This window comes from Microtus pennsylvanicus, chromosome 10 (assembly GCF_037038515.1).
Source record: "Microtus pennsylvanicus isolate mMicPen1 chromosome 10, mMicPen1.hap1, whole genome shotgun sequence".
Lineage (NCBI taxonomy): Eukaryota > Metazoa > Chordata > Mammalia > Rodentia > Cricetidae > Microtus > Microtus pennsylvanicus.
Genome location: NC_134588.1, coordinates 70,758,171 through 70,771,985, shown reverse-complemented (window position 1 = coordinate 70,771,985; position 13,815 = coordinate 70,758,171).

The following is a 13,815-nucleotide window of genomic DNA, read 5'->3' as shown; positions in this document are numbered from 1 at the left end:
TGCAAAAAAAAAAAAAAGAAGTTTCTCTGAGTAAGACTGAGAACAGTACTAACCTACACACATCAACAAAGGCTTTTAGAAGACAGCTGGCAACAGAACATTTGGCTTAGGTCCCTCTGAGGGCCCATCACCTCCCAGCTATGGGCTTTGGACAAGGTGTATAGTGCCAGGCCTCAACTCCAATTAGAAAGTAGTTGGTTACCTCCATGATAGCCATGCCACTGTTGTACCCGTGGGTATATCTTGCCTGGTAGATTGCTATTGTAACATGCAGGATTCACTGCTGGGTGCTTTAGTCAGTATTCTATTGCAGCAAGGAGACACCATGACCACAGAAGCTCTTATAAAGGAACAGCATCTAATTGGAACTTGCTTACAATTTTAGACGGTTAATTGATGTGTCATCATGGTGGGGAACATGGCGACATGCAGGCAGGCGTGTGCTGGAGAAGTAAGAACTGGATCAGTAGGCGGCAGGAAGAGAGAGAAGCCACTGGGCTTGGCTTGGACTTGTGAAGCTTCAAAGTCCACCCCCAGTGACACACTTCCCCTAGCAAGGCCACAGCACTCCAACCTCCTAATCCCTCTCAAGTAGCACCACTCCCTGATGAGTAAGCACACAAATGGCCCCTATATGAGCCTATGGGGCGATCCCTATTTAAACCACTACACAGAGTGAGTGAGATCATTGAAATCTTTTCTCCCCAGTGGCCTGAATAGCAACTGTTGTCACTAAAGCTAGCTAGCAGGGAGGAAGATTCCTGGTCAGTTCCAGCTTGGTTTCTATCCTGCAGCAAACTATATGGAGTCTTCAGAAACAGTGTTTTAATATCTACTTAGGATAGGCAACTAGAGACAATAGCCTGTGATGTTTTGAAGCCCCCTGGGACATCACTGACAAACAACTTGTCGGGAAGTGTCCCGTGCCTAGCACTGAGATAGTCATTTAATAACCAACACTTTCTGAGAACAGCATTGTCACCGGAGCAGGGTACCTATATTCAAACTTTTTTTCTTTTTAAAATTATGTTTTGTTAGTTTACAAGGTAGTGAGTTCTCGTAAATCTTCTTTTAGACATTGTTAGTTTTCACTGACTCATCCCACTCCTTCTTTCCCCCACGGTTCTCTCTTCCTTCCTTCAACCTTCAACATTGAGTGTTTCTTGTCCCGTGTGTTCACTATTTTCTCTTCTCACTAAGGGCCCCCCTCCTCTTTCTCATGGGTCCATCTTGCCTTTCCGATTTCTATAGATACTCCAAATTAGAAACGCAAATCTAATATTTAACCCTAAGATCTACAAAAGAGAGAAGATGTAGCAGTTGTCTTCCTGGCCCCAGGTCACTTTACATAGTATATTTTTTCCAGTTGTACCAATATACCTCCAAATTTCACCTTTTTTTTCATGTACCATATTTTCTTTATCCTTACATCTGTTGATGGACACCTAGGCTGTTTCTATTTCCTAGCTATTGTGACTACAGCAGCTATGAACACAGATGTGCAAATGTCTTTTTGCAAATAAAGACAGTCCTTTGGATATGTGCCCAAGATTGGAGTGGCTGGGCCGTATGGTAGGTCTGTTTTTAGCTTTTAGAGAGACTTCCACACCAGTTTCCTCTCTTGGCTGAGTATCTTTTGCTGCACTAAAGCCTTTTAATTTTACAAAGTCTCTTTTGTTGATTTTTGGTTTTATTTCACTAGCAACTGGGATCCTGTTCACTAAGTCCTCACATAGGCCGATCTCTTGAAGTGCACACTTTAATTTTTCTTCTGGGAGTTTCAGCTCTAATGTCAAGGCCTTGATGCACTTGGAACTGATTTTCGTGTGGAGTGAGAGATAGGGATTTCATTCTAGTCTTCCACATGTAGACGTCTTTGTAATGTTCCTTCCGTGTCTATTTTGTGTGTCCCCTTGACACAGCTGTAGAGTCAGCAGAGCAAGGAGCCTCAGCTGAGAAAATGCCTCAGTAAGATGGGTTGTAGGATGTGTTCTCATTTAGTTATCAGTGGGGGAGGGCCTGGCCTCTTGTGGGCAGTGCCATCCCTGGGCTGTTGGTTCTAGGTCCTATAAGAAAGTGGACTGAGCTGGGTGCTGGTGGTATACGCCTTTAATCTCAGTACTTGAGAGGTAGAGACAGGAGGATCACTGTGATATTGGGTCCAGCCTGGTTTACAGAGCGAGTTCCAGTATAGGCTCCAAAGCTACAGAGAAATCCTGTCTTGAAAAACAAAACAAACAAAAAAAACCAAACCAAACCAAACCAAACCAAAACAAAACAAAATAAGATGGGCTGAGCAGGCCACAGGGAAGAAAACCAGTAAGCAGCACCCCTGCATGGCCTCTGCATCAACTCCTGCCTCCAGGATCCTGCCCTGTTTGAGTTCCTGTTCTGAATTTTTCAGTGATGAACAGCAATGTTGAAGTATAAGCCAAATAAACCCTTTCCTCCCCAACTTGCTTTTTGGTCATGGTGTTTCTTTGCAGCAATAGAAACCCTAACTAAGACAAATTGGTCCCAGCACAGTGGGGTGTTGCTGGGACAGACCTGAGCATGTTTGGGGAGGACTATGGAAGGACTTTGGACTAGAAGAGCCATTGAGTGTGAAGGGCATTGTGGGATGCTCTGTGGAACTTGGGGGATAAGAATGTCAAGAGTGGTGCAGAAGATGGAAACCTGGCTTGCGAAGTTTTAGAGGGAAAGCTTACAGACTCTATCAAGGCCATTTGGTATATTGAGCTAAGATCCTATGGCTCTGGTTAGCCGGGCTTGAAGAGTCAGCTGCGATCAACAAGATACCAGAACTACTAAACCAAAACTTTGCTTTGCTGGGATACTTCATGCTGATTGGCTGGAGCTAAGAAATTAGTGGTGATTAAGAAGAGACCAACATCACAGAGGTGAAGTAAAATCTTCTGGGAAGTGTTTCCTGAGAGCACAGAGAAACTGTGTTCCAGAGGAGGCCAAGGTTGTGCTTCGTGCTGGCAGCTGGACTTGGTAATGTAGAAGAGTTTTGAGGCTTGGCACTATGAAAGAGAGACCAGGAAAGGCCATTGGTGATGGCACAGCCTCAGTCAAAGGCCCAGGACTGAAGGGGTCATGCAAAGAAGTTAAGGCTTGGCACCATGCGCAGAGCCTATGAGAGGCTATTGGTGAAAGTGCAGCCCAGTTGCAGAAGACGACACCAATGTTTTGGAGATGCCAGTTCCATGGGGTGACCACCAAGAACAGCAGCAGCCATAAAATGGAGCCAGCTGGAGCTTGGAAGACGAGCTGTGTGTACTGCAGAGGGCAGAGCTGGAGAAGTGACCCAAGCTCTTTGGAGGAGGCCAGAAGGTCATGAGTGGATCCTAGACATTCACTGGAATTGCTTTAAGTTTCTCTCTTTTTAATGTGATTTTGGCTATTAGCTTGTTGTAAATTGCCTTTATTATGTTTAGGTTTGTCCCTTGTATCCTTGATCTCTTCAAGACTTACCATGAAAGGGTACTGGATTTTGTCAAAGGCTTTTTCAGCATGGAGTGAAATAATCATGTGATTTTTTTTCTTTCAATTTGTTTTTATGGTGGATTACATTGACAGATTTTTGTATGTTGAACCATCCCTTCATATCTGGGATAAAGCCTACTTGATCATAGTGGATGATCTTTTTGATGTGTTCTTGGATTTGGTTTGTTAGTATTTTATTGAGTATTTTTGCATCAATGTTCAAGCATAAAATTGTTCTGCAATTCTTTCTTTATTGGGTCTTTGTGTGGTTTGGATATCAGGGTGATTGTGGCCTCGCAAATGAACTGGGCAATGTTCCCTTTGTTTCTATTTTGTGGAATAATTTGAGGAGTATTAATATTAGCTCTTCTTTGTAAGCCTGGTAGAATTCTGCACTAAAATCTTTCCCAGGGCTTTTTTGTTGCTGTTGGGAAAACTTTAACAACTGCTTCTATTTCCTTGGGAGTTATAGGTCTATTTAAATTATACATATATGAATGTGGAGTATATCTCACATCCAAGCAGAAGGTGATTGGTTGCTCTCATAACTGCCATGCCACTGTTGCCCCAGTGAAAACATCTTGCCTAGTAATTTGGTATGCAGGGACCAGAGCCAAGTAAGAATACCAATGACTCTTCTTCCCCAGCAGCTTGTAGAGCATCTTCTGGCTCTACGTAACCTAGCCAGCTTTAAGAGAGTTTCTTAGTTTGAGATTGATTTCTTGATGTGCTTGATGAGCTAAAGGGGGTAATGTCTTCAGTAACAAGGTCTTACCACCTCGCTTTGGTGAGGAACAAAAACCAATCACCTTTATTGTTTTATGTATCTCTAGGGTCTCTCTGACCAATAATTTGTAGGGTGGGATCTCATGCTTGGTACTTAGATTTTTTTATTAAATAATCCATTTATTCCTGAAGCAATATTGTCCATTCATCTAAGATACCTCTTATCAAACTCACCCTTTTTATACTTTTTTAATAGCATTTACAAACTAGTGGATTTCCATAAGGTTTCTCCATATATCCTCAGTTTTGATGAACTCAGTCTCAATTCTGCTCTTTCCTTCCTTTTGTTTCCACTCCATCCTTTAATCTGAAGTATACACCCTCTTGTCTGATCATGTAATTTATGTTTTCATATCCTCTCTAATCATATTTTTCACTGGAGTTGCAAGAGCACAGGTTTCCGTATAGGTTTTTTGTGTATCTTCACTTTAGCTAAGCCTATTGGCTTCCTTCACAACCCCTCCCTCTCTGTCTTTGAACCCCGCTGTTCCCAGCATTCCCTCTCTTTACTATTATTGTATTATTATTATTATACTTACCCTCCTCTCTCTTAGTGGGTCTGTCCCCAGTGACTGGCTTCTAATGACCTGTCTTGTGTGTGTTAAATATATAAACACAAAAGACTCCAAGGTAGGAAACATATGAGAGAGAGCGTATTGCATTTGTCTTTCTGATCCTGGGTAACCATTCAATACGGTCCTTTCCAGTTCTGTTCACTTACCTGTAATTTTATTATTTCATTATTCTTGATAGCTGATAGTTCACGTGCATATGTGTACCATGTTCTCTGTGTTCATTTGCCAGTTCATGGACATTTAGGTGGAATCCATTTCCTTGCTCTTGTAAATAGAGCAGCGATGAACACAGGTGTGCAAGTATCTCTTTAGTAGACGTTAAGTCCTTTGACACATGCCCAGGAGTGGTATAGCTGGGCCGTATGACAATTCAATTTTTAGTTTTTAAAGACATTTCTAGACTGAGTTCCAAAGTGGCTGTACTAGTTTACACCCTCACAAATGTCCCTTTCTCCACAACATCACCACCATTGGTATCACTTGGATCCCACTTACTGTCTTTTGTCATCTCGATCATGACCATTCTGACTGGGGTAAGACGAAAGCTGAAATGTTTGTTTGCTTTTAGTTACAAAATTTAAAAATTTGATGTGTTTGGTTCCCGTGGAAGCCCAAAGGGTGTTTGATCCCCTAGAGCTGAAGTTATAGACAGTTGTGAGCTGGGATGTGGGTGCTGGGAACCAAGCCTGGGTCTTCTGCAAAAGCAGTAAGTACCGGTAACCCCTGAGCTACTCTTCCACCCCTTGAGAGAGAATCTTTATTTTATTTAATTTTAATGTGTGTGTGTTTCTGTGTACCACATGTGTTCTTTGTGCTCATGGAGGCCAGAAGAAGGGATAGAAAATATCCCAGAACTGGAATGACAGATGGCCGTGGGCTGCCAATGCGGGAGCTGGCCATCAAATCAGGTCCTCCGAGGAGCAGCTAGTGTTCTCAGCTGCAGATATGGAATCTTAAAGTCCTTTTACTTTGCCTGTATCTGATAATCAAGGACATTAAACACTTTTCCCAGAGGGTTTAGTAGCCATTTGTATTTCTTGTTTTGAGAACTTTCTGTTCAGTTACATAGTTGATGCTCCAGGGTATGGTCTCACACCCACGAAACTATGAAGAACACAAATTGGATGGCGGGGGGGGGGGTGTTAAAAAAAGGGAGGTGATGTTGGGAGGGGTGGGAGTGGATCTAGGAGGAGTCAGGGAAAGCAGAGTGGATGTAACCCATACACTGGGATTACAGGCACACTCTCACACTCTCTCCTATAGTCGCTCTCCTTCTGTGCCCTGCACGCTCTGCCTTCAGGAGCGATGGTGTTTCCTATTTCACCATGCTTGCTTCAGGATTCCTGTCTTGATGAGAGGCACCTGCCAGACAGCCTAGGCAGCTGTTTTGGGAAAGAAATAGGTTCTCACTGTATTTGACATAGAGGGACATCTGGAGGATGCGAGGCTGATTGCATTGGGGGAAGAGACTATGACATGCTGGATGCCATCAGTTCTTGTAAACATATCACTTATAACTACCATTTTAGGAGGAAAAGTTGCACCAGTACATTTTTTTTATCTTGCTTGTAACCGCAGTCGTTTAACGTGGTCAGAACCCAATCATGCCTACTTTGATAGGCTTCCAAAATGAGCCATTGTCCCAGCTCCAGGGCCTCCTGAGGCACCACATAGACGCTGCTGAGGTCTTACACATGCAGAAGTTGCTGAGATCTTACAGAAGGACTTCAAAATGCTTGCCCCATGCTCTGACTATTTCAAGGTCCCAGTCTATCCTCTTCACTCCCCGGCTAAAATCAGGGCATTGAACAAAAGCGCCCTGGAACGTAGGAGAAGGATTAATTCGTTGCAGAACATAAAAAAATGTTCTGTTCCCCTCTGAGCTATAAATTGTTGTCGAAGTCATTTAGACTGCCTGCTGGCTGTAGATCCTGGCTGTCTTATTACTCAGCCAAGCTGATTAAGACTAATTTTGGTTAAAACAAGTTTGTGCCTGGGCAAACAACCAGCACACACAGTCTCAACCAGGCAAGTCCATTGAGACTAAGTTTATGATACAGATTCTTAATAAGTCCTGGGATGTCCAACAGCATCCTGATGAGCCGACAGCATCATCATGTCCCCAGCACATTAAACTGCCTTATAATTTATTTGGCTGTATTTCCCCCTCTTGAGAGTTGGTCTTTGGTTCGGGCACATCATTCTCACTGGTAACGGCTCAGCTGAGCTGAGCTGATTCATAACTTCACAGAGGTTTCCTAACGAGCTTCTTAGATCATTGTTTCAAAAAGGGGGAAAAAAATCCCAGCGAGACAGATGGTAGACTTTATTTTTTCTGGCTCTCCTGAATTCACATAGAGTAATTGTACATTGAAGGCAAGCATCACACCAGCCAAATCCTCCTGCAGCTCACCTCCCGTGTGGGAGTGCAGGGAGCAGGCCTCTGAGGACACAGATGCTGTCAGTTGGATTTTAGAGGCTAAAGCATGAGTGTCAGTAACAAGGGGTGTCTCTCAAGCTTTCTGTTCTCGTCTTCCACGGCCCAGGTTCAGCCCTGGTCCTGTCTCTGTGTACCATGGATGACACTAAAGAGACCCAGGGGCTTAGCACTCCGCTGAGTAGCCTGGCTAATAAACATAAGTGTTTCTAGATCAGAGGTTTCTAGAAATTTGAAGGAGATTTAAAGATCCCTAGAAACCAATTCATTTGGAGGGGTGTGGGGTGCTAAGTGGGAAGATGTGTCCATCACTCTTTCTGAATGACGGGCATTTTACAGTAAGCACTGTAGGCAACAGAAACATCCTCCAAGCAGGAACTAGCCCTTCCCATTTCATTTTGCTTCCCATGGTTATCACCTAGATTTTCTCTCGCTCCCTGTGAAGTCTGGTTCTGACTGGGCACCTCACAATGTGCTATCCAGTTATCCAGTGACTGTTACCCTGTAATGTGGGTGAATCAGAAGAAAGACAGGGAGAACCCGGCAGCTCTCTGGGTAGGTAGGGAAGCCTCCGATGCAGGGACTCGAGTTAACCATGCTCCTCATTTCAGGGTGCTCAAATCATTTATGCTCATATCTATGTGCAGCATTGGTGGATGTGTCTACTGGGTTTCATCTGTTCTCCTTCTTAAGCAAGGCCAAACTGACCTCAGAAACTTTTCTCTGGAGGTATCCTGCATGGGTATAAATGTTTCTCCCAGAAGACATAGGTTGTTGAATAAAAATCTTAGTGCCAGATGTGATAGATCTGCCTCAGAGTTGTTTGTTAGGGAAGCCAAGAGGCTTCCTAAACAACACAGGTTATTACCAGTGCTCTTGATTTTCAACATCACTAGATGGCAAGATTCTATTGCTGAAGACACCACATAGGTTGGTTATAGAGAGATCATACTGGAACTGACCTGGATCTTCCTCCTTGCTCCCTAGCTCCCACAATGTTAGAAGGTGCTATAGAAGCTTTCAGGGGGGAGGAAAAGTCACAGGTGGTTTTACTTAGCAGTGGGCCCTGTACGGTACAATACCAATCTGCCAGACAAGCTATATTACCTGGTGAAATAGTGGCATGGCTGTTAGGGAGTAACCAAACACTTTCTAGTTGGTTGCATTTGAAATCTGCTCCACAGGAGGTCTCCATGTCTCAGACTAAAAACCTGCTTAAAAAGTCTATGGCTGGCCAGGTGGAGGTGGCACACGCCTTTAATCCCAGCACTCAGGAGGCAGAGGCAGGTGGATCTCCGTGAGTTCGAGGCCAGCCTGTGCTACAAGAGTTAGTTCCAGGACAGGCACCAAAAACTACAGAGAAACCCTGTCCATGGCTGGGCAGATGATAGACCACAAGGGCAGGACACCCACTGCTGCTGTTTGGCTAACTGTTCCCATTGTCAAAAACGTCTTCTAAATATTTATGTTTAGACCCCAGATTTAGTGTTCATTTCAACCTGAGTTGGGGAAGTTTCCTTTTGTAACAGGTAGTGGTTAGCATAGAGACTCATAACAAGTCCTAAGGCTGAGGATAAGGGACTGTTGAGCAGTTAGCCCTGAAATGGGACATCTATATCAATACTCTCCAAGATTCAGGGACTACTGTAGGAGAGGACCAGAAGAACATAGGAGCCAGAGGATGAGAAGCCCTGTGCAATGCTGTCTTCTGGGCAGGACGTGGCTGCTGGACACATCAACTCAGAGCAGCTCAGGTTGCTCAGACCCAGGCAAGGGTGTAGCATCTCTCACTGTCTGATGAATTGTCCTCCGTGTCTGCTCAGACCCTGTAAAGACTCGAGGAGGGAATGGTTGGTAATTTTTGCCTTATGAACATCTTGATATGGTGGGGTGCACCTGGCCCGTAGGAAGGTAAAAGGTAGGGGACTTACCGAATTTTCACCAGTCAAGGACATATTTAGTTTACTTGTCCTGGATTTTATGGCCTCTAGGCACAATTTAGTTTCCAATCCACTTTTAGGACCTTTGCCAGATTTAGGAACTCTTTGACCATGAAGGCCAGGCAACCGTGAGACCCCAGAGATATGGGCAATCTGAATCTGGAATATCTGGACCTGAGTAACTCAACAGTTTTGGTTGCTTCTAGATGGGTGGCCAGGTGGAGTTTTGGTGACCAACTGTCATTTGCTAACAGAAGATAGTATGAATCTCTCTTCTGGTGAGAACCATTGTCCATTTGCCTTATGTTTTGCATCTTCCCTTTTTGCTCTTTTGGTATCTTTGTGTATAGGCTGGACTCAGAGCATTTCAGGTGTGCGTAGAATAACCAAGATCTGGAGAAACCCAGTTGCTTCTAGGGTTGCCATTCTGGTGGCTGCCAGATTTCTGTTGCCCTCTTTCCTTGGGCCCCTTTGACACACGTTGCTATGGATGATGGCTACTTCTATTGACAGCCATATGGCTTCTTGTAGGGCCAGGATTTTTTTCTTTGATTTTGATTTCCTTTTCAGCTTAGGTGAGGAGCCCCCCCTCCCCTTTCTGTAGAGAGCCCCATGGGCATGGCCTATGTCAAATGCATACTGATTGCCTGTGGACACAGAGATGGCTTTTCCCTGGGTTGTGCTGAAGTCCCTTGGTTGAGGACCGGACCCAGCTATCCTGTTGAAGCTGATAACTGTGACTCCCGGAAAACCTGGTTTTACCTTGAACAAAACAGCTCCCATTTTGTACCTCTTCAGTTCTGATGGATCAGACCGCATCAGTCACTTTCAGGAAGTGTGGACTTTGGTGGCATCAGAGCCCAGACTGGAGGCTGGAGGCTGGAGGCTGGAGGCTCAGGGCTACAGGCCCCAGAGTGGAGGAGCAGACAGGCAGCAGCTGGGGCTGGAGCTGAAACTGCCCGGGTCCATCTTTCACAGTCACTGCAAGCAACTTCTGCACTGTCCGCATCTGCTTGGATGAGCACTGAGAGCTCCTTCTGACCCGAGCTGGAGGGGCGGGGCCAGCACCCGACACATCTCTCCTCACGAGGTTGAAGACAGGGACCCTGTTTGTATCCAACGAGTCTTCATGGAATAATACCCTGCTGTGTCCCGCATCTGGTCCTTAGAGTCTCATGACCATAACCGGTTTGCTGTCTTGGACTGGTTCTCCTGGGTTATCGTCTGGCCGCAGATTGGCTGGGTTGAAGTAGCAAGTTTACAGAATTGAATATGGAGCTAGTTCAGGAGAAGTTGCCCAGTAATTCATTAGTTGGGCCTTGCACATCCACCTCTCTAGGAGGGTCACTAGAGTACAGGGTGGTTAGCAACAGTTTCTGGTCCCAAATCAGTTTGTCAGCTCCCCTCCGCTCCCCTCCCCTCTCCTCCTCTCCCCTCCTTTCCCTTCCTCTCCCCTCCCCTTCCCTCTCTTACTCCCTCCTTTCATTCCTTCTTTATCTTTTTTTTTTTTAAGTATGGCTGTAGTGGCAGCTGCTCACAAACAAGCCAGTCAACCAGCAGGATCCGAATCAAGACTTTGGGACAGATAGACCCACTGGCGTCTTGAAGGGTCCCAGAGCCTGGGCAAAGCCTCCTTTTGTAATCACTTACATATGATGGGGAGTCCTTTCTCCTCTTCCTCTCCTTGTGTTTCTGGCTCCTCCCTCAAATCTCTTTTATCTTTCATTTTGTGTTTCTTCTACAAAGTCACAGTTATTGTAATTTTTTAAAATTTACTTATTTATTTGGTTTTCAAAGCAGGGTTTCCCTGTGTATCTCTGGCTGTCCCGGAACTCACTCTGTAAACCAGGCTGGCCTTAAACTCACTGGGATCTGCCTGCCAAGTGCTCCCAAGTGCTGGGATTAAAGACATGCACCACCACCACCCAGCTACTGTAAATTTTTGGGCAATCCCCAATAATTGGGATCTATTCATACTCTCAAACCCTTTCCATTTTTGAAGTTTCTTTTCTAATGTCTGGGGCTGTCTGCATAACAAAAGCAGTGCTTTCGAGCAGCTTCAGTCCTAAGATGAGCCTGTGAAACTGTCCAGGATCTCTTTACCTTGGTTGGTGTTTGGGTCCCAGGGAGATGGCGCAAGGAGAAATCCACTCCATCTGGGCTGCATCATGTAGCAGCAATCTCCTGCCCAGCCCAATGGAGGCTTTTCTATGCTTTTCAGAGAAGGGTGAGTTCTGACTTTTCCAGTGATACAGATCATTGGTTGAAGAGACATAAACCATGAAAGATGATGGAATGGAACTTTCTTGTCTCTCTAGGAAGCTGGGAGAGCACCTTCTCTTTCCCCTGATGCAACTAGCTATTTATAGCAACTCAGGGGTCTATTTTCTCCTCCTTGTGTGCACTCTGCTTTCAAGTACACGAAAGATGGCAGAGGACCCTGGATGAGCGGATGAGAGACCCAGTCCCTTCCTTTCTCCACACAGAGAGTGGTATTGCGATTCTGTGGGTGGCGAAGCAGTCAGAGTCAGGAACAAAAAGGGGAAGGTCATTTTCCTCTGCTGTGACTGAGAGAACAGGAAGATGTTTGGGTTTCTCTGGGTGACTTGACCAAGCCAAAAAGGATTTGAATTCCCGACAAGGGGACAGAGGTCTTTCACCAGAGAAAGCCACTGATCCACATTGGGAAACTATTTGGGGTGACCAGTCTCCCAGTAACTTCCTTCCAGATGGCTTAAACCCTCATGGGGCCATCCAGCTCCCAAGATGGCCAATAGACTTCACAAAAGGTCTGGCATTTTCTATGTTAGGAACAGCTATCCCACCTGTTCTCATCAGCAGCGCCCCCCCCCCAGGGTTGCAGCAAACCTCACCATGGTCCGCAGTGGCCTCCTCCGGGTTGCAGCAAACCCCACCATGGTCCGCAGTGGCCTCCTCCGGGTTGCAGCAAACCCCACCATGGTCCGCAGTGGCCTCCTCCAGCTGTTGCAGCTGGCATCGCCATAGCAATAGTAGCAGTTGCTGTCACTGCCGCCAGTTGCTGCTGGAAAGCAGGGCAGGGTGGGGGGAAGGGTACAGCCCCTGAGCCTGCAGGGAATCATGTAACATCTCAGGGAAGCCAGTTCCAGTACAGCTCACGCTCCCTTCCGTTTTAACTCTGTTTGTCTAACCAACAGAACGGACAGAAACACACAAAGGGACACATAGTAAAGACAACTGGGGGTGGCCACTGTATATCATCCATTGAACAGACCAGGGAAGTCCAGCGCCATCTCACACGGATCCTGGGCACTGGATCAGTGGCTGTGATCACCCTACCTCCCCTTTGTGTCCTAAACGAAGATACCAATAACCATACTCCTGGAAGAGACAGATCAGGTGACTTTTGATCTTGCTCCCTTTTGGGCTGGAAGTGTCAGATTCTTCTGAAGCATTAGTCAGCCATCCATCAAAAGGAGTCCTGGGGCTCTGGAACTTATCAGGTTGTGCACTTCCTGTGATTTCCTTGACCTCTTCACCCTCACCTACTCTGAGATCTCTGGTGACTTGAGGTCTGGTCTCTGGGGATCTCACTTGGGCCTTCAGAAGTGTTGTGAGGCATCCGCCAGAGAAGACCATTCAGACACAGATTTAAGCCAATAAAAAGTCTTTATTAGGCAGCCAATGACTACGCTGGGTGTTCAGGACCTCAGTGCAGTCCCAAGTTTTTCTCAAGGTGAGCTTTTAAGCACAAAAAGAACCCCCTGGGTTGGCCCACCTCAATTAGCAAGAATAGTTAGCCAGAAGCAGAACTACATAAGCCAAAAAGCAATGTTAGTACATTTAGAGACTTTCCCAGAACTATGCAATTTGATGGATTAGGTTTTTGTTCTATTTTTGACAGGCTTTGCTGCCTATACACTGGGTTCCAAGGCCTGAATGGTTCTCCCGTCATGGTGTCAGTTATGCTAAGGTCTGGGGACCTGTTACATGGGTTATTAACAAAGGAAGAGGACATGGAAGTATAAGAGGGAATTTTTGTAGAAGGGAGAGTGAGTAGAAGAGGACTTGGGGAATATGATCAAGACTGTATGCATATATGAAATTGATAAAGAATGAAAAAAACATTAAAAAAAAACCTTCTCAGTTCTTTGAAACTAAACAGACCATCTCTCCAGCTCCCGTGTCTGTGATCTTGTTTCCTGATCCACAACTTTCGTGACTTCTAATTTCCATTGCTATAAGTCCTCCTTCTGTCAGGCATCACAGCTTTCCCAAAAGTTGACTCTCAGATGCTCATAGGACAAAGCACCTTAGTGTGTGATGGTGCTTGCCTTTAATACCAGTAGACGGGGTGGGGAGAGGCAGAGGCGGGCAGAGCTCTGTGAATTCAAGACCAGCTAGGGCTATACAATGAGACTCTCAAAAACCGAAAACAAAAATAGCCGTTGGCTAGGCCCCTAGAAGCCATGGGATAATAAATAAGAAATAAAAAAGGAATCACTGTTCATGCTATCACCTCAGGGAGTGTATTTGCAAGGGATCTGGTCTGCTGAGGGGCTGAGGTAGCCTTTTTTAGGTGCGTATGTGTGTATTTTGCAGTGGGGTG